The sequence below is a fragment of the Alligator mississippiensis genome, chromosome 10 (assembly GCF_030867095.1).
Source record: "Alligator mississippiensis isolate rAllMis1 chromosome 10, rAllMis1, whole genome shotgun sequence".
In the NCBI taxonomy this organism is placed as follows: Eukaryota; Metazoa; Chordata; order Crocodylia; family Alligatoridae; genus Alligator; species Alligator mississippiensis.
In genome coordinates, this window is record NC_081833.1 from 57,598,755 (window position 1) to 57,604,921 (window position 6,167).

Here is a 6,167-nt window from a genome sequence, read left to right on the forward strand (position 1 = left end):
AAGAGACTTTCTCAGATGTGTTCCCCTGTGACTGGCTCCCTAAGCCTCATGTTTCTTGAAGACCCCTGAGCTTGGTGGACAACATGCAACTGCATAATCCAGTTAAAGGACACGGGCTGGTGGTTTACCTGAAGACTTGGAACTACAGGGAGTTTTTCAGCTCATACGTCCACCCCCAAACCCTGCTCTCTTTCCTCAAAGGATTATGTTCTTTTAAAGAAGAATGCTATCATCACCACTTTTCAAATGAAACCGTTACAAGACCCCCACAGATATCAATGTGTATTTTTTCTGCACCACTGTAACGAGGGACTGTTGTTTCATCAGATTTTAAAACTGCATTCTGACGATTTAGTACAAAATGACTGGATGGTGACGCAGTTTGTAAAAAGTAAATATAAAACTTTCCATGTGGCTGTGCCCACTCAAAACATGTTTCAACATGCTGAAACATGTTTTTCTTGCTATGATTTTCATGAGCGCATTGTCTAAATAAAGCACCTCACTGCTGCTGTTTAAAAAATCCGTGTGTGTGTGTTTTCCTTTTACCTCATTTCATTAAAAAGAAAAAAAAATGTCTCTGTAGACAAAATTTTGAAGTGGTATAGAATAGTTTATTTCAAGCATAAAACTTTACTTGGTGAACCATCTGCTTTTAGAGAGAATTTGTTGCTTCTTAGGCAGCAAGGCTGTTGTTTCTTGGCCCACGGTAGATGCTTTCAGGTGATCCAAAAGATTCCATTCATGACAGAAGACGGTACATTCAGTTCGGCCATGGCTTTCATAAAGATGTCCCAACCTTTAGGTGCGCACCTACTAAATCCATTGCGACTCTGAAGGGCTTCCCAGACTAAATTGAGGATGTCAGAACCCTCAGCGACTATTTCTTTGTATACCAAACTCCCTCACAATTATCCAAAAAAGAAATATGCTTGCTAAGCAACACTTCAGCATTTTTCTTATATTGGACAACACTTCCTGATCAATGGGATCAGGATTTGCCGGAGTTTTAGGGGCTTTGCAGTCTCTAGGGGGTGATGTTCTTGTAGAAACAGGGTTTATTTCCCTCTGTCCAGATCACCTTGCTTTATGCACATCAGGTATTTCTGAAACATGGTAGCATTCAGTTTAGCATTATCATATTCAGCTAACCTCAGCCTCCAGAGAATGTCTCTCACTTCAGCATCCAATAAGCAGGTCACCTCAGTTGTGATACTTTCCTCGGGTGGTGGGGGAGCCCTTAATTGCCCCATGTGGTGGATAGACACCAGGTACATTTTCCCCACGTACTCCATTTAGTCAAAAGTCCCCTGATCAGAGGGATAGCAAAACTTAACGGGGGGGCCAATAAATCCCCCAGTCTGTTTCACCAGCTGTTTCTTTCTTTTAAGAGACAGTCTTTTATTACTTTGGCTTTTTATGATTTCACATCTTTTTCAGCACATGAATTTGGTGGTGTGTAAAGGAACATTTCCTTTTAAGGTGTTCAGAGCAATTTCTGAAATGGCAACCACTAAATCATCAAAGGCTGAGCAGTGTATAGCTTTTCTCTGCTGGGGGGAGGACTGAATAAGCAGTTTTAAGAGAGCCACATTTCTCTGTACATGGTTAGACATGTTTCCCTTCCACACCAGCTCAGGAGCTAAAAAAGAACTGGCCTGTACATCATCTCTTTTTATTCCTGCATGCTTATGCATGCAGAAATAAAAGTGTAAACAGCCAGCTGGTCAGAAGGGAAAAGCCTGGTTCTTAATCTAAAAGTCTCTGGGGTAGAAGTGTTTAAATCTACCACCAGATACCAGTAAGATTTTTCCCTGACAGAAAACATTTTGCACTATAGACATAATGCTTAGATTTCTGTGATGCATGTACTTGGTATGGGTTTTCTCAGTTTCACCACTCTCACAAGCAGAGTCCATCAAATCATCTACCACAACCATATTTACTTTATTAGAGATACACAAGTGATCATCCTTGAGACTGTCTGGCAACCACTCCACAAATTTGAAAAAAAGGATATTTACAAAGCAGTTCTTTATACAAAGGTTGGCAACAGCTACAGCATCACATGATCAGAGAAGGGCCACTCGTATGGTTAAGGGCTTGCAGGCCAAGCCCTACGAGGAGAGACTAGAGAACCTGGACCTCTTCAGCCTCCGCAAGAGAAGGTTGAGAGGTGACCTTGTGGCTGCCTATAAGTTCATCACGGGGGCACAGAAGGGAATTGGTGAGTATTTATTCACCAAGGCGCCCCTGGGGGTTACAAGAAATAATGGCCACAAGCTAGCAGAGAGCAGATTTAGACTGGACATTAGGAAGAACTTCTTCACAGTTCGAGTGGCCAGGGTCTGGAACAGGCTCCCAAGGGAGGTGGTGCTCTCCCCTACCCTGGGGGTCTTCAAGAGGAGGTTAGACGAGTATCTAGCTGGGGTCATCTAGACCCAGCACTCTTTCCTGCTTATGCAGGGGGTCGGACTCGATGATCTATTGAGGTCCCTTCCGACCCTAACATCTATGAATCTATGAATCTATGATATTCTCAGGCATGACAGACAACCTTCTATCAGCATAATCCAAAAGGCTTTTTATAAAGTAATGTTTACCACAGTTGCTAAGATCTGCCAAAATCACAGAAAAAGGTTGCTTCCAGTGTGTATCCATGTACAAAAACCATAGAGGAGGCTGTTAAATTTTTCTGTGAAGACCCTTTTGTCATAAATGACTTCCTGCATTTTTTTCAGGGCCTTGGTTTCTATTGCCCACCTCTTTTTGTTCTTGATGATAGAGAGCTGCTACCTCATGATTGTTTTAGGATGTTTCTCTTGGGGTTTGTCCTATAATCTAAAATGAGATCTCGAGGTTTCAAAGTTGACTTTTTCACAGTTGGCTGCATTTGGGGTAATCTCTTTGACCTTCAAGGAAACTTTTCCCCCACACGGTTTGTACCTTTAGGTTTTCAGACTAGATGACACAAACTCCATGATGTGCTCTTTTGGTAGGATTTCACATGTGAGCTCACCTAATCACTTAGCAGGGGGTTCCAATCACCCTCATGGCACACAAATATCATGGAGTCTGTTTCGTGGTACAGGCACCAGTCTTGCAACCTGTCTAGCAGTGCGTACAACTTTAAACATGCATAGGCAGTGGTGAAACATGCTATAAAGATGTTAGTGTTACCCAAGAGCATGTAACACTCATGAATGATTTCAAGGTGCCCGATAGGGTATTCCTTCATTTTGTTTATGAAGGGGTAAAGGCTGATAAAATCTTAATAATTTGTTCACCAGGTTTAATTTGGTAATAAAGACAGAGAGCATTATTTCTCCCCCCAAAAAGTGCATCCCTAGGCATCAAAGAAGGCAGTTGGGTTCTACTTAAAAAATCTAAGAGCTCCCTGTTCATTTCTAACAGTCATCTATGCACGCTCTTTAATGGTCCTCTTGAGATAATCGGCCTTGTACAGCATCTGGTAATTCAAAAATCTATAGGTTGTCTCCGTCAGTGGGTTGTAGCAGGTGACAGCCATGGAAAAAAGCCATTACATTCAAAGGCTGTTATCTTCCTGTCAATTTTGACATAAGCATCTAAAATTCCCTGAAATTTCCCATCCCGTAAAGCATGCTGAATTTGAATATTTTCTTTCTCCAAGATGTACATTAGCCACTGAATAGATGGGGTCAAAAGCCTCTTTTTCTGTCTGTAATAGTTATCTGGGGGGAGAAGCTCTATGGCTTGAGCTTCCAAAAGGATAAACCTGTACATGGCCATAGATGGAGGCCAGCATGGTGCATTGTAAAGGATCTATGCAGTGCTTTACTTCTTCGAGTTTACTATTTTCACCATGCCTACCTGCTGTGTCATTTTCATAATCTTGTTTCTGTAGAGGTGGCAAGCCTCTTTCAAAATGTTTATGCGCTGCTGGCAGTAATATGCCAGTTCCTTTTGCATGTCAAAGGTCTTATCACAGTTGTCCCGATACCATTTTAAAAACTGTTCTTTCTCACGAGACATCATACTTTCAACTCTATAGTAGACATCATACTTTCAACTCTATAGTCTTTGGGAGAGGCCCCACATAATTTTGTTTTTTTGCTGTGTTAAAAAAGTTTGGGAAATACCCTTTGCATCCTTTACACCCCGTTGCCTGGGGAAGTTTGCTAAGTTTCATTAGCAAAAATGTAATGAATATATGAAATGGCTGGTCACTTCTGTACACAGGAGTTTGCCACCTTGAGCGATTCATTTCATGCCCATTTTTCCCTTTGATAAGTTTTTCTGGCTAATGATGAAGTAGCTGCCATAGCCTTTGGCATTGTGAGCTATAAAGGTGTAGTGCTAGAAGTTTTTATCGATAAAGACTTTAATAAAGTTAAACAGACACTCTTTGCCCTTAAATTCCCATATGTTTTTTGGATTTAACTTTATAAGGTTTTTTTGACCTTTTGACTATGGCTTTCCAAGGTATTTTTTTCTGTCTTTAGCTTCATTGCGAAAATACAATTGTGCGTGTGCATTCCTGTCACCTTCATACATTGAAAATAATAAAAAATGTACCCCATGCCTATTTGAGGGTTTGTAATCTGGCATATAAAGCACTGGTGCTTATTTATGTCCAATAGTTCCCCATAACACTGCTTGGACTGCTCCCCTTTGCACTTGTGCTTTTTGTTCACATAAGTTTTACACTTATCACACAACACTTTAGTCAGGTATCCAGGTTGTAGCTCTATTGGTCTACAGGAAAAGCCAATTGGGACTCATAGAAGAGATGATAAATTTTAGTCAGACATTTGATCTGCTTTTCGGAGGCCAGAGCTGTATGCCTTTCTAAGTACTCTTTGAAATGACAGGCCAGTTTACAGTAAGGGCACCTCTATGCCTCACCCATGGTGTTTATGCTATTTGGGCTCAGGCAAAGGCATCAGAACCTGCACATGTAGCTATGGCTGTACAATGTCTGACAAAGACCACAACACCAAACACCCTTTTCACATCCAAAATACCATAATAATGTTCATTAGGCAGCAAAATGAAATAGGTATTTGGATATCTGGGCATGTTCTAAATGTGTGTTCTAAATATACCCTAAACCTTTTTTTTAATGCATTACTATAGGAATGTTAACCTGTACAAGATCTTCAAACAAGGCTACCTTGTTGAACATAACCTTTTTTGAGCCAACCACCACAATTTCTCGTACCATCTAGCAGTTCAGCATCTGTGGCTCTATGTGTTGTGAGAGCCAGCAGACTGTCTGCAAAACACAGGTTATTATCAAAGGTATTCAGATTGATTAAATACACCCTCTTTTTAGCAATAATCTGGGAACAGGGGATAGAGTTTATTACTCTACAAGCTCCATCATCCATGCCTCTTACAATGACCACAATCAGCTGAAGTGTTGAATCAAACAGTAGTTCTCTCTGGCTTTGTAACAGGTTACTGATCCACTCTAAAAACAGGTCAGGGGACATCCAATTTAAATTAATAGCTCGAGAATATAAACAGTTCCTCATGCTTTCTGCCTGAATACATAAACGGGCATAGCTGTCAGGCATGCATTTCTGGTGGAGTTCTGCTACAGTGTGTTTACCCCTTGGCTTATGGCTTCCTATACCACATGTAATGGCATATGATCCAGATTCACAAAATGAAACTCCTCTGCGTACTGTGTGCCTCCAACCCCCCAGACCACTCTTGTCTTCTCACCCGCACCATATGTAGGCCTAGTAAAACATCCCCTGCAGGTTCAGAAGGAGGAGGTACATTCAAGGAACTCTCTAATGGGTCTTCGAAATCACAGTTTCCATCACTGCTCTCCACAGGCTTGGGAGGAGGGGGACCATTCAAGGAACCCTCCAGATGGTTTTCTAAATCACCATCACTAGAGGATCTCTTTTCTTTTTTTCTCAACAGGCTTTTAGCCTTCTCCACTATCATCTTTATCTAGGCCCTTACTTTTTGCTTTGCAAACCACTTGCTAGCTAGCCCTCCACTCTCACCCCAGGGTTCATCACCTCCTCCTTTCCTATGATGCATGCCATGACCATACAGACCACTCTCCCTCTTTGAACAAAATCTACCCTGTTGCTCCAACAATTATCATGATTTTTTCCAAACACTCTGTACACTCTTTCTGCAACGTATATGCCTGCCAGCACCTC